The sequence below is a fragment of the Artemia sp. Qi Xiang Cuo genome, chromosome 17 (assembly GCF_049724085.1).
Source record: "Artemia sp. Qi Xiang Cuo chromosome 17, ASM4972408v1, whole genome shotgun sequence".
Lineage (NCBI taxonomy): Eukaryota > Metazoa > Arthropoda > Branchiopoda > Anostraca > Artemiidae > Artemia > Artemia sp. Qi Xiang Cuo.
In genome coordinates, this window is record NC_142810.1 from 1,151,755 (window position 1) to 1,167,809 (window position 16,055).

Below are 16,055 nucleotides of genomic sequence, written 5' to 3' on the forward strand. Positions count from 1 at the left end.
TCCTGCGCCTATGCTATGACTGATAGCCAACTGGCGAACATACAGAACCTGAAGATGCATAAGCAGATATTTCAGGTAAAGATTGAATCGGCTATGCATTATGGATCTGAAGTTTGGGGATACATAGCTCGTGAGAGGATGGAGGAGATTCAGCTTCAGTATTTTAAGAGAGTTTTAGGTCTACATTTTTCAATGAATAGTTTAGTATTGAGAGGAGATCTAGGTTTATTTTCTTTAAGAAGTGATAGGCTAGTAGAGATGATAAGACTATGGGAGACAATCCTGAGTATGCCCAGAGTAAGGATAACAAAAGCAGCATATTTAGAAGCTCTGAGGATCCCAAAGAGTGATACCTGGCCATCTCAAATAAAAAAGATATTGGAAGATTGTGGATTTTCAGAGCTATGGAATGGTGGGCTAGGGATTGGATTAAAGGAAGGAGCAGTTGCAAATAGGGTCAGGGAGAGGTTAAGGGACCAGGAGATCCAGGTGTGGCATGCGCGAGTGAATGAGACGCGATCACTGGAGTTATATGCAACGGCTAAGGAGCAGTGGGGAGAAGAATTGTATTTTAAGGCGGAGCTTCAAAAGAGGCAACAAAAGTTGATTTCTTGTGTTAGGTCAGATGGGTTGCCCCTAGGTGAGAGAAGGAAGTAACTGGGAGGGGTTAGGCAAGCTTTTGGTCCTTACTTCTGTTCCATTTGCGGGAAAGAGGAAGATTTGGCTCATTTTGTGGGGAAGTGTAGTTAATTAATAGATTTAAGGAAAGAATTGTTTGGGGTTGAGGTTTGGGAGAGAGATGAGATAATACATTTATTAGCAAGGAAAGATATGGGAGTTATAAACAGATTCGGAAGGTTCCTGACGATGGTATAGAGCATAGAGAAAAGTTTATTTTTTTTAAGATTAGGGATGAGGGTGATATTTCACTAGCCTAGATTATAGTTTTGTGCCAATTTATGCTTGTATGAAAGTGTCTTTGTTTTTGCGACGACGTCCCTTTGGGCTTTTGTGTCAATAAATTCTATTCTATAGATTTCATAGGCATGATAAAACTTGCTGGCAATGTAAAGTTTTTTGAACTGCCAATATAACTTCAGCCCCCACCCTTCATCACAGAATCAGCTGCCCCCCCCCCTCTAGAGAAAAAGCTACGTACGCCCATGTGAAAATGACAAACATAGGCCTATGCGTCTTTTTGGTAAAGTAGAGGATTCAAAACTTCCATTTCAAATTCTACGACTATGGTAACCTAATGTTATACTCCTTACTATCAAAGTTTTACTTTACTTTAGTGCTAAAGCTATACGTAAATGCATGAGAGCTCAGGTCTATATATAAATGTTGAAAAAAAAAATACAAAATCGCCCCCACTCTAGATTTTGAAAGAAAAATCCCTCCCCTTTACATTTCTGTGAATTGACGCCACTAGTAACAACCATTGGCATTTTATCTGTGTCTCAGCCCCGCTTCTTAATAGGATAAAACAATCAAGTAGCTAACTAAGTCCAATCAGTATGCAATGGTTTGTTATTCCTATGATCGTCTTTTAATGTAAAATGAATAAGAATATTGGGGTCAATGATTATAACTAAAGGCCTATTCATACCTGCTCTAAATCAGATTTAAATAATGCCATCAAGTTATATATATATATATATATATATATATATATATATATATATATATATATATATATATATATATATATATATATATATATATATATATATCTTATATAAATATTATTTATGTATTTTATTTTCTATTTCACTTCATATATCTATATTTTTAAATTATATTTTGTGTTATATTTTTGAATAAATTTTGTATTAGCAATATTTTACTCTGAATGGGCCTTAATGGTTCCAAGCGCAATTTTTTTGCTGCTTTTTCCATTAGCCCTAGGGCTTGGTTCAGCTTTGAAGCCAAACTTGAGACAACAACTATAAATGTCCACTACCCTATTTCTTAAATGTAAGCTTTAGTATTAATTGGCTTCCACTTACTGTTTGAACATATTATTGCTCGTATTAGTTCAGGATTCTCCTCTGATCCACAAGTGAGCCTTGATTATGTTTTACTCCTTGTTTCTAATTGTCAGAATTTTTGAGTAGAATCTACCCCTGCTTCTCCCCCACCCCCCCCTCTTTGTCTCTTTTTCCCCTCTATTTGTTTGCTTGCGCCAAATTCTATCTAATCGTTGGGATTTTTGTTTAGAATTACCCCCCTCCTCTCCTCTCTCTCTCGCTTTCTCTCTCTTCTTGTCTGTTTGTGAGCTACCGTTATATTTAAGGGACGGTTCTTTTGCATAGAGTACACGTAAAACCCTATCTTTCACATTCTCACAAATTTTTTCACACATTCTCACAAATTTTTTTTTCACTAGGCAGTTTTTTTTCAAAACACGTTTTTTAACTTTTAGTTACTATGGGCTGTGGTTCGCTATTTACTAGGTTGCAGCTGCCGCTGCAACCATGATACCTTGCCTGGAAATACTTTAAAAAATGAGCCTAGAAAGGGACTGAAAAAAACACAGCAGATACCGATAACGATATTCCCAATACGATACATGCGATATCAATACGCCCGATACCACATACAGCCCTTCTCCAGGGACTATGGAGGGCAATATCATCATCAAAACCATATATATTGGACCTTTGAACTATGTTAAACAAAATGGCTATCTCAAAAAATTTTTGGGACTAGTTTGGGGGGAGGGGCCTATAGGGAGGGGGGGGAGTTATTTGCCCTCCAATCTTTTTGGTCACTTAAAAAGGGAACTTACCAATTTAATTCCTTTTCGAATGAGCTATTACACACCTCTCTATGATGCTCTGGCCACCCCCTAGCCCTGCTAGAAAAAAAAAGAAAAAAAGGGAGACAGATCAGTGCTACCCATGCAAAAAAGTCCTTTTCCTTGGTGTTAAAGGTGGGGGACTTTAATTATTCCACAAAAAGTTTTAGAACATGTTGATTCTAATGGTGCACTTTTTATTTTGGTTTGACGACATTTTCAAGGGGTTTCAAGCTCTTTTTCAAAATCACCATACATTTCTTTTTGCAATAAACTTTTACTTCTAAGATTAACCGAAACGATAGTTACCATTCCTGATTCAGTGTCAGTTGGCAATTTTTCCTCACTAGACAGTTTTTTTGAAAACACGTTTTTCAACTTTTGATTAATATGGGCTGTGGTTCGCTCTTTACTAGGCTGCAGCTGCCGCTGCAACCATGATGCCTAAATTTGATATTCTTTGTACCCTAGATTTTCTTATTGCTTGGTGCAATTGATGCTACTTGTTTTCTGTTAAATTATATTGAAAGAAAGTTACATATGGAAATTGCATTGCATATGTACAAATAGAACATATGTATTTGACCATTAGTGAAGGGGGCAAAGTTAAGTGATGTGCTGGTTAACAATGATGTATCCATATTAATGATAGGTTAGTTTTGAGAATGGTAAATTTCTCTTCGGCGCTATAATTTAGCTAAGATGAAAGTGAAAATGTCATTTGATGCCTTTTTCAAGTATTCAAGAGTATTCAGGGTTCAAGAGTAATATATTCAAAAAATACTTATTTATAAAAATTCAAACCTCATTTATTAAGCAACTCAAATATACTGTTTTCCTACTGTTTAAAGTTTATAAAATTATAGTGCCACCTAGAAATTTACCTTTAGAATTTAATAGCATTCCTTCTGGAAAGGCCAACAATAAAAAAAAAGAACAAATAATGCTAATATCAAGCTATTTTTGAAACATCTTATGATATGCATCTTTACAAGTACAATTTAAAATACAAAAAGAAAAGAAAAGCCATTACATCATGGAAAGTCATTGAGTCAAAGTTTGAGGATTAATCTGTGCTTAGATCATGTTTGGTCAAGTCCATTAATGTGCTTCAGTCAGAAGGGGCATTATTTTAAACAACTGCCAATTTGTGAAGGCACAGTAGGATAATTAGAGTTAGGCCCTCAAAATAAATGAATTTTTCAAGGATTTTGGAGTTCAAAGTGCAATAATATGTATGAAACTTAATGTCAAGAAGTCGAAGGAACTGTGACTAGGAATAAGTGAAGTTCAAGAGGTGATGTTAGATAACGAAAAGATCGATCAAGTTGCAGGCCTAATTTACTTTGCTAGTTTTACTTGATCCATATATTTCTTTCCTTCCCCGTTTGTTAACAGCCCAAATAATCTCCTCGTCCTAAAATAGATCTCCTTCTGTGCCTCTCTGATCCGTGCATACAGATCTAGTAGCCGGGAATTCACCATCTCCTCTTACCATATTTGAATTTTCCGATCCTCCGACATTTCCTTTGCTCTCTCCGCTATCACACCGTACCCATGCTTTCGTTCCAGAGATCATTCACGCCATATTTATCCGGCATTCTAACTATTGCACTTGGCTATGAACTATTCTTAAACTTATACAGGGCGTTTAAATAAACATGTTGTTTTCACAATATAGAAATGTGACATCTTCAGGAGCTTTTCCGAAAGTCTGGTCATAACCACTAGTCTTCCACTTCTCAGTGATTACCCACGTTCCTCCAAATTATCAAATCTGTTTAGCCTATGAACCAATTTAAAAGCCCCTACCTGAACGATCCTTAATTTAGTAGCAATTTCATATCACATGTTTTCACACGCTTAATGCATAGCTTAAATAATCTTAGTGGCAAGTACTTGTTTATGTATATTTGTATCATTAATCATACCTACCTGGCTCGCCGTCAAGATCTGAGTCACGCTTCGCTTTTGAAAACTTATCTCTATATTTTAATAAACTCACCCTTTGCTGTCAAATTACAACCCAAATTTATAATATCTTCTTAAGTCCCAGACGCATATCCTCGGACTCAACCCTTCTTTTCTGTCAGCTTTCCTCTGTTCTTAGGCACTACCAGCACTGAATTTTTTCAAATTCAGAAACTTAAGTGCTTCATTTCAAAATACATGCTTGTCCTATCAACAAGATGCTGTCACTTGTTCATTGGTTCTGCCACTAACGCCATATCATCCTCAAACATTGCAAAGTATTAGCACAAAATTTCTCCATTCTTTGACTCTCCTCTACTCCAATGCTCATTGCCACTAAAACAACCAAAAAATACAAACATGAAAAGTTTGATTTCCCCATGTGGGGGGGGGGGGGGACATTGAATGTATTTGTTAAAACTAACAACAAATTCACAAGATTTAACAACATACCACATCAACACTGTTCATATAAGCTACCTTATATGAACTGTTCACTTATACTTTTTGTACTTTTTCCAGTACTAGTAAACATTTACTAACTTAATTCAGCAATTGAGCTAAATCAAAATACACGATGTTCATGTAGATAATCCAAAAGGCTTATCTCACAAGTGGCTTAGGGTATTAAGTCGTAGCTTTCAGGAAAAAATCAAGGGGATTATCTACTGACTCAAATAAAATACGTGCACGCTGCAACTACAACTATTATTTCTATTAGGACTACTACTACTACAGCTAAGTGTATTAAGGTGAAAATTTTAGGTATATCCAGGGAGGAGTTGAAATAAATCAAAACACACTATTTGCAAACAGTTTTTAAACATGATATATTAGGATGTACTTTACTAATAAACCTAATGTATTAGAATGTATAAAGATGTACTTTACTGGAAACAAAACATATATTAAATGCTTCCTGTTTAATTTAATAAATAGAAAATTATTCAGACTTTCAGGAATGAAAATCAGCATATATATTATGGTAACTCCACATTCAGTAATATTTTTCAGTAATCTTGGTTATGATGGTGATTTTATTTTATATTACGTGAATTGAAAATATATAGCTGGAAATAAGTATTGTTTTCAGTAAAGCGCAAATTATATTCTGGTCTTTAGAAGGAACGAAAAGGGAGGGGAGATCAGCCCCACTTCTCTTAGTTTCTACTCATTCTTATTTTAACTCAGTTATTTATTTAACTCCTGTTCCTTTTGGGTTTCATTTATTTATTTACTGTGATTAGTGTTATTTCGACTTTATCACTGCTTGTCTTTGATTTAATGTAGCTCTTTACTTTTCTTTGAAAAACTTCTTTTGTACAAAGTTATTTTTTAAATTAATCAACCAAAAAGAAGGGTCTCCATAGACATTCGACACTGTCCCCAAGCTCAAAAGTAAACACCCCTATATTCTTATGAGTTGTTCCCAAATGATCACCTTCCACCAGGTTCCTCAGGGGAATACAATGAAGGTTCGTTCAATTTTCACTCTACATTGTGGTCTTCTTTGCATAGGACTTGCAAGCAATGGACGAACAAACAAAAGCAACATAAAACAAGTCAGGTCAATCCTTTCAAATTGATCACAGAACTAAAATAGCCCCCTTTTCTGAGAAGTGATATTCCCAAATGATCACCCTCGACCATTGTGGTCTTCTTGGCACAGGACTTGCAAGCAATGGACAAACAATCAAAAACAACGCAAAAACAAAAGTCAGGTCAATCCTTTCAAACTGATCACAGAACTAAAATTAGCCCCATTTTCTGAGGAGTGTTATTCCCAAATGATCACCCTCCACCATTGTGGTCTTCTTGGCACAGGACTTGCAAGCAATAGACGAACAAACAATAGCAACGCAAAACAAAAGTTACGTCAATCCTTTCAAATTGATCACAGAACTAAAATTAGCCCCATTTTCTGAGGAATGAGAGTTTTGTTCTCAGTCGGAAAATTTTCTTGGAGTGAAGTTAAGATCTGCTTAGAAAAAAAACTTATTGTGTAAGTTTTAAGCCATTCAGAAAAAATTTTGTGCGCTTTTTTCACAGCCAATTTGAAGTCACAAATTTATTTCTCGTGCACTGGGATTGTCGTCGACCAATGATCAATTATATTATGTATTTTTGAGGGAATTTCTCATTCCCTTATATATATATATATTATTAAATAAAATATATACAAAATAAAAATTTAAATAAAAATTATAATATAAAATATAATTATTATATATTTGAGGGTTTTTTTTCTTAAATGGCTGGATACTTCAAAACCCTGATAATCATGCGTTTTGAATACTAAAGACTTCTATTTGATTTCAAATTATCCATTTAAGATGATGTTTTACCAAGTACTAAAAAAAGGAGGGAAAATAAGCCCAAGACAAGAAAAAAATAGGCACTTGCTTTGCTTTTGTGTTTCATAGATGCAAGAGTTCTCATATAAAGAACAAGCCTTGCTTGTCAGAGAATCAGAAAAACCAGAGAATTTTCATTGATACATATAGCAAAGCGTTGGTTCAGATCTGAAAATTAGTTTGCATGGAACAGCTTTAATTGTTAACCGTCTATCTCAACTTCTATCTACAAAATCACTATTCCATCCCATATTTTTATTGTAAACTATTATCCATCAGACTTCTTCCTAGAATGGGTTGTTAGGTGATATTTCAAGTTCGATTTCTCTGAAAATGCTCTCTTGCATAAATTACATTTGAATCATTTCGAACATGTATGGAGTCTTTGATGCCTATTCAAATAGCTTGATTGAGAAAAGCATTTCTTACATATCTCACATTCAAATGGTCTCTCACCTGTATGCACTATTTGGTGCCTGTTCAAACATGTTGATGTGGAAAAGCATTTCTTACATATTTCACATTTAAATGGGCTCTCACCTGTGTGCACAATTTGATGCGCTTTCAAATTGCTTGATCTGGAAAAGCATTACTTACATATCTCACATTCAAATGGCTTCTCACCCATATGCACTATTTGATGGTTTTTCAAATTGCTTTGTGAAGAAAAGTATTTCTTACAAAGATCACAATCAAAAGGGCTCTCACCTGTATGCATTGTATGGTGCCTGTCTCAAACCGCTTGATGGAAAAAAGGATTTCTTACACGTATCACATTAAAATGGCCTCTCCCCTGTGTGCACTATTTGATGCCTTTCTCATAGTGCTTGATCTGGAAAAGCATTTCTTACATATATCACATTCAAATGGCCTCTCACCCATATGCACTGTTTGGTGCTTTTTCAAATGGCTTGGGGAAGCAAAGCATTTCTTACATATCTCACATTTAAATGGGCTCTCACCTGTATGCATTATATGGTGCCTGCTCAAATTGCTTGATAAGGAAAAGGATTTTTTACATATCTCACATTTTAAAGGCTTTTCACCTGAGTGCACAACTTGATGCCTGTTCAAGCGGTTTGATGAAGAAAAGCATTTATTACACATATTACATTTGAATATTTCTATTTCTGTGTGTATACTTTTATGCCTCTTTAATTTTCTATGCGTTTTACAGTCCAACTGACAATTCAAGTATCTTTTCTGATCGTTTAAACCTTTTTCTTCAGATTCTGAATTAGATGAATTTGAGCAGCCGCTAGTGGAAGTATTTTGTGAAATGACTAGTGATTCATTCATCTGAAGGTCTAGTTCCGACATATTTGGCGAAATTGGCGTTGTAACTCTAGATGTTGTCTGATATCATTAATATACTCTCTTAAACAAATGGCATATAACCGTGTCTCTTTTATTTGGTGTTTTATGTAATGAACAACAAAATTACTGTAATCACAAACTGCTGGAGGGCAGACATCACACTCTATTGGTGAAAGCTCTTAACAACCTGTTTCAATGTGAAGATCTAGAATCAAAAGAGATTTCTCTGCTTTTCCACAGGAACCACAACGCCAGATTCCAACAGTTAATTCTTCAATAGCCTTCTCTGTCAGTTTTTTCACCACAAGGATCGGTTTTGGGCCAGAGAGTATTGGCTGACTAACATCCTCAGACCTGCACACAGTAGAATGCATCATCCCTGTGGCAAAAAAAATGTATTAAATTTCTTTACTTAAATTAATAAATGAGAAAAACGATCTAAAATAAGAAAAAAAAATAAATTAACATTATAGCAATGAGGGCTCGGCCGATATAATCAGACAGATATGGGGGTCAATTTCAGTACCGGATATCGGGAAATAAATATCGGATATCGGCAGATTTTTGTCTTTCCTTTTTGCGCAACTTAGTCAGAAGATGATCCAGATTTCCTCAAGTAATTTTTTTTGTCCAGTCCTTGGATACAGAGCCATCAGCTATGTCTGACTCTGTTGAAGAAAGCAGCAGATAATATTAATCAGCAACTGGGAATGTACATGAGTAAGGTTGCCATTGATAGGAAACAAAGCTGTCTATTAGAATGGTGGCAAAATAACAGCGCAGACGGGGTTATACACTGTAGCAGGCATTACAGCTTACCCCAGTTGGAATGGACTTATCAAGCACTCTTCAGATTAGAACTTCCTATAGTTTAATTGTTTTTCTAAATCTTTTCTAAATAATTCTTTTTTGTATTACTTGGAATACACAATTATTTATTGACACTGTTCTTTGGTGTGTAACAGACCAGGGAGAAATATTTTAGCATAAATATGGGCAAAAAATACAAGGTTTAAACTTCAGCTAAAGGTTTTTTTCCGGAGGGAGAGTTTATCGACAAATTATATCGGTATCGTATCAGCACGATGTCGAAATAGCGGTATGGTTAGTGGACCCAAACAATCCATATCGGACGGGCCCTAATATTAATTGTAAGTGAAAGACAAACATTCAAACAGTATTACAGGATGGGGTCCAATGTCATTAGTTCTATCCGGCTGCTTTAAAAATTAAATTGAAAAAAAAAAACAAAAAAAACACGCAATACAGACTTCAATGAATATTTTCCTCGTCTATCTTTCTCCATGCTGTACTTATATCATTATTTACGAATAATTCTGGATAACTTAAGTAAAAAGCTAATATTAAACTCAACGATCAAATGTGATGTCTGGGGGTGTATTGAAGCATAAATGAGAAGGGGGTGGAGGGGGGTGTCAGTTATAAGAAAAACTTACAAATGTGATATATAGAAAGGCTTCGACGTAAAGTTTCAACAAATAACTTTTTCGTCTATCCTTCTGTATGTTGTACTTATATTATCACTTGAGAATAGTTTTGCACGATTTAAATAAAAAGCCAATATTAAATTGTACGACCAAATGTACACTCTGGGGGTATACCAAAGCATAAGTGGGGAGAGGGGGAGGAATCAATTGTAAGATAGACTTACAAATGTGATAAGCATAATTTTCTGAATCTACTAAAAAATAAGTTTGTATTATAGTTTAGCTTCAAAAATACAATTTTAAAAGAATTTTTTCCTTAGCTATGCATTAAAACTGAAAAAAAACCTTCAGTGATTTCGTTTAGCCTACACTCTCACCCTTCCCCGTTTCCTTTGCAAAAAAAGGGTTCGCTTGGGAAACAATCGACAAAAGAGAACACAATAAATTTTATGTACTGAATTTTATAGATTCGTTTCCTTTTTTGTGGTCTTTGTATTCACTTAAACCAGTCTAAATTTTCAACCAATATTTGTCAATAAAATAGTCTTCAACTATTCTAGACAAAACGGATTCTACTATTCCTAAAGCGATAAATTACAAACCAGTTTATGACCCCCCTACTTGATTCACAATCTTGGATTCATTTGGATTCATTGACGATCGATTCTATTCCTAATCAACAATTAGATAGTACTCTTCTTACATAGTACGTACAACACAAATTTGAAAAATTATAAAAAAAAATTATGATGAAAAATAAAGCAGTAATTTGAATGTCCTGCATTACAGATTCTAGTTTCTTATTACAGATTCTAATAATTAATGTTTATTAATTTTAATTTATGTTATTATTATTATTAATGTTAAAGTTTAAAATTTCATTTTATTTCGTTTATCTTTAGTCATATTTGAAATATTTCTCTTAAAATTCAAAAAATCAGCAAAGTAAAAACAACTCCACCTATTAAAATACAACTAGAAGTTTCTCTCATTGTTTCAGTCTCAATTGATGAAGCAGCTTCAGCTTCTACAAAATAAAAATAATTAACAAATAGAAGATGAATCAACAATAACATTGTCTGAATAATTCACCCAGAAAGAATGACAGCCACAGAGCATACAAATACCAGTCTACAAACTTGGAAAACTAGAAATAACAAGAGGTCAAAACAAATTTAAGAGTTATAAATTTGATTGTTAGGAAACTGATTTCACAAATTTAGAGTTTTATTCACAAATTTTCATATCCAGTAGTAAGTAGTTAATTTTTATGAATAGAAAAAAGATTTATACGAACTCAAAATTAGAATGGCAAATTAATCGACACTTTGTCGACATTGTGCAACTTTTATCCTATTTCAAAAAGGCTGTACAACGTTAAATCTCACAATCATTTTGTGTTTAAAAGAGGGTTGTGTTCTATCCCCCTTTCTATGGATCATTTTGATGGACTTTGTCTTAAGGAGCAAAGGAAAGGTAATGTGAGACAAGGCATCAAATGGGGAGGAAAAATTTCCTGGACTTAGATTATGCTAATGATTTAAGCATCCTAGATGAAAGTGTGATCAAAATGAAGGAACTTTTAGAGGTTTTGCAAGTTCAGGGTGCTAGAATTGGTATGAAAATTATTGTTAACAAGACTACTTTGCTAAGGCTAGGAATAAGGGAAGATGAAAAGGTTACGTTGGGTATCGAAAATATTGATTAGATAGACAGCTCGCATACCTTGGTAGCATTAATAATAAAGATGGCGGGAGCAGTGAAGATGTTAAAAGTAGAATAGCCAAGGCTCAGGGTGTTTTTTCACAGAAGAAAAAAGTTTGGAACAACAGGAATATAAGTATGCGAACCAAGATTAGAATTTTGAAAGCTACAGAGATAGCATTGGTCAGTCTGTGAAATTTAACTGGCCCCTACAAATTGTAACAAAGCAAAATGTCTCCTCTTGTAGGCATTGGGACCAAACAGTGTTTCTGCGACTTTGCCACAGTTTTTGAAGCAAATGTTGAACCTTGTGTCATCAATTCTTATGGTGCATGTACTAAAAGCTAATGATATTGGCTCTTGAACTGCACCCTGATATTCTTGTATTTTTTTTTTTTACAGAATACTTCACAAACTCGCTAAGGTAAGTGCAGAGTTCTCTACGTTGGTAAAAATAACCCTTATTGTGTACAATGAAACAATTTATGGCAAACATACAATGCAGCCATCGGTTTTAAATTTGGATAAAAGGTAAAAACCTTTTTAAAAGATAAAAAGCTGAAATTCAAGTTGACAGGAGGGTCACGCTCTATAGCCATGCAAGACTAATGCCTCTAGTGTACCCTCAGTCTGATAAACACGACTACACCTCACAGACGTTCGTAAGTCATAACAAGGCTATTGCAATTATAGAAAAGTTATAAAATTTTATACTGCCAAATACAGTTTTTCAAATGGCCAAAAACTTACCCCAATTATAATCATACAATTCACGACGAGTAGGCTATGCCCTATACCAGTTCAAAATACAGATATAAAGAAAGGTCATAATCTATAAACTTGAGTCTTCCTTTAGTTTACCAGGCGGCCTTCCTCATAATTTTGCATTCATTTATAAGCCTTCTTTTTTTTACTAAGAAAATCATATTTAGCCTATTGTAGTTAAAGTTCTGCATTAACTACTTAATTCACCCTTTTCTCCTTATGAGATTCAGATTCTTCTCCTTTCTCTCTCCTCTTTTTCAAATTGTTTCCCTTAAACTTGTTCAGTATAATTGTGTCTGAATTTTAACAGAATTTTCAATTAACAGAATACTTTATTTACTCATAACTGAGCTTTTCTTACTTTATATGGGATCAGATATGGGAAAATTAAAATTTTGTATTCAATTTGCTTATAATGTCAACTGTGCCTTCTACATTATTTAAATGAAAATTAAATTTCAAAACTACAAAACAATTATGAATGCTACATTATTTATTTGAAAATTTGTACCACTAAAATTTCTGCACACAGGGCAAGTATCCCCTCATAAACCAGCTCTGATTGAAGCAAAAGTCTATAGAAAATGAACAAACCACATTTTATACAAGCATAAAGTAAAAAAGCATTTAATTCAAATTGATTAGAAGGCATCAGTGCAAACTTTCAAAAAAGACTTGGGAAATGGGAGAGAAACCCTAAGAGCCAACTACAAAGGAATATTAAGCTTGAAAATTTTGTATTTATATTATGAAATTTTGATTAAATTGCATTAAAACATAGTTGTTCAATTTAAAAAAAAGCATCCTTTAACACATTTCAGCAAGGTTCTGCATCTTTTATTTGTAGCTAATATTTAATTGGGTTCTTTTGGTTTTTAAGTTTAACAAAGCCAGTTACAAATGTCTAAACACATGATCAGGGCCATATTCAGGATTTTTGTTGGGGGGGGTACAAAAAACTTAAAAAATGCATCAAGAATTGCTTACATGTGTTTTTATTAAGCATTTAAGAGTCAGACACACTTCAGGGGGGGGGGGCGGGGTAACCCCCCCCTCTTGGATACAGCTTTTCCAAAAATAAACTAAAAACAGAATAATATAGCCAAATCCAAGGTAAATTAAGGTTGAAAATTTTACACATAGATTAAGATATTTTGATAAAATTACATTAGAACATTGCTGTTCAATTTTAACAAAGCATCCTTTAACACATTTTAGCAAGGTTCTATATCCTTGATTTGTAGCTACTATATAATTGTGTTCCTTTTTTTTATGTTTGGTTAGGCCAGTTACAAAATAACTGAATACATAATTTTTAAAAACAGTATAAAAGAATTATGACTATTAAAATAAATTGATCATTCAGATAAATATTATGGCTGCCACATAACAGCCTTCACTTTTGGTTGCAATTTTTTTTCATGCCTGCATTCAAGAAAGAGAAAATTCTTCTGTCAGATGTTATATTGCCTCCTCAAAGATACAAAATTAAAGTTAATATTTTAAGCTTTTATTTGCTTTGTATAACAAAAACACTTTAATCTACCTTACGTCTTAAAAGTTTGATACAGGGGTATATGCAGTTGCATATTTATTTGTAACTTTTTTCCTAAACAATGCTTAATAAGGAAAAGAAAACAAGAAATTATTTACTAAAGCAAATGTAGCTTTAATTTTATTATGTTACTATAAATTTCATTGAATAACTTACCATTCTTAACAGCATAAACTTCAGAATGGTTGACATCTTCAGCCACTGGAATTTGAGGCAAGTCCATAATAGAGCCTCTGAATCAAGTAAATACTACTTATCAAATTTACACTACTAGCAATAACACTTGAATAGAATACTTCAGTTTTACAGGGGATGAGTACAAGCACAAAGTCCCTAAAAATAAAAAAGCTACAGTGACTCCTTCAAATAAAAAAAAAGCTGATTGTGTCTTTATGCAGTTAAACACATTAGTTAAACTTCTTCAGCAGTCAAAAGCATTTGAAATATGATTATTATTTTCATTTTTTTAAAAGAGAACATGCTAAAATTTAAAGGATGTCTCCTTATCTAAATGTAAATAAAGTGTAGCACAAAAGATCCAGTATGGACCTTAATTTTTTGCAAAGTACCAATTAAGGTAGGTTTGGAATTTAACTTAACCAAAATTCAAAGTAAAACTGCAAACTTGAATTTTTTTATCTTAAAAATTTAGTGCATGGAAAAGGAGATATCCTCATACTTAATTACCTAAATTTGGACTTTGGTATTTTACTTTGGGAGTTTGGAATTTGCAACTTGGAGCAAATTAAGATCCATCGTGATCTGTTACATTCTCCATACTTGATGGTGTGAATGACTAAACATCAACTGGATCCCACTGGTACTTCCAGGTAACACCATTCCATTCAACATCCAATGACTTCTTGAACACTTCATTATTGGGCACTGAGACTATTTTATTTGACAGACTATTCCAGTGGTTTACTAAACAACAAATGAAAAAATGTTGTTGGTGTTCAGTTTTAACAGATGGTTTAAACAGCTGCTTTGAATATCCTCTCCTGTCAGTGCCAATATTTTGGGAAATTGGTAAATGAATTGGTTTTTTTTTTGTGAAGTAAGCTTTTGTGTCATCAGCATATCAGCTCTTTATCATTGGCAAACCAGTGTAGATAATTTAAGCTCCTTTAAATGTTCATCATAAGGCTTGTATCTCATCTTAGATACTGCCTTTGTGGCTCTCCTTTGCACTCCTTCCAGAAGCTGTACATCACCCCTGTACCCTGGTGATGCTACGCACATTCCAAAATCAAGAACTGGTCTAACAAGGGCCTTGTACAACCTCACAAAAAAAGGGAAACCTACTGGATATTGTTTTCTTTAAGAGTGCTTTGACAGAGTTTGCATGAGACAGAGTCTTTTTGTAGTTTGAATGAAATTTATACTGGTTGTCAACAATGATTCCAAGTTCCCTTTCTTCATCCAAACTTTACAGCTATTGAATGTTATTTACAAATGGATTGACCATAGTATACTTGAAACCTGGGTTGGACTTGCCATAATGAATAACACTACATTTGTAAATATTAAAGCTCATGTGCCACGTCGTTGCCCATTTTTGAATATGGTTAAGATCTGCTTGTAGTCTCTTGATTGACTGTACCAAACAATTTTGAGTTGTCTGCATAGAGAGTTAGATGAATTATAGTTAATTGAAAAACATCGTATATTTAGATATTGAATAGGGTAGGTTCTAAGACACAACCCTACAGGACACTATTGGTGACTCCACATCTCTCAGAGAAAACGGATTCTCCTTCATTAGTAAAAAGCCTCGATCTCTGTGTTCTATCTGCGAGAAAAGCTGAGATCCAGCCAACAAGGTCTGCATTAATTCCACTGGACATAAGTTTTTTGTTCAAGTGTGGATGTGGAACTTTGTCAAACGTTTTTGACAAGGTGAGGAAGCCGGACATTCACGGGAATACCCTGAGCAATCAGGCATGTTATTACATAAGTCTCCAGCAAATTTGTTTCTACAGACCTTCCTGGTTGAAAACCATGTTGGCTGAGCAATAATATCCCATTAAGTCTGAGATATTTCATGAGAGAGTCATTTAACACTTCCTAGGATTTTTAGCAACAGCAGAAGTTATACTTATGGGACAGTAGTTTTCTGCACTGGCTTTATTTCCCTTTTT

At 34.0% G+C, this 16,055-nt stretch overlaps 1 pseudogene across 1 annotated transcript; it reads right to left on the bottom strand.

The window, feature by feature from the left end:
• Positions 1 to 7,024: 7,024 nt before the first annotated feature.
• LOC148941772 (uncharacterized) lies at positions 7,025 to 14,243 on the bottom strand (annotated as a pseudogene). The gene is made up of 2 exons (XR_016143188.1): positions 14,071 to 14,243; positions 7,025 to 8,821 (listed from the first exon to the last, which is right to left on the bottom strand). The product of XR_016143188.1 is annotated as an uncharacterized LOC148941772 (transcript).
• Positions 14,244 to 16,055: the final 1,812 nt, after the last annotated feature.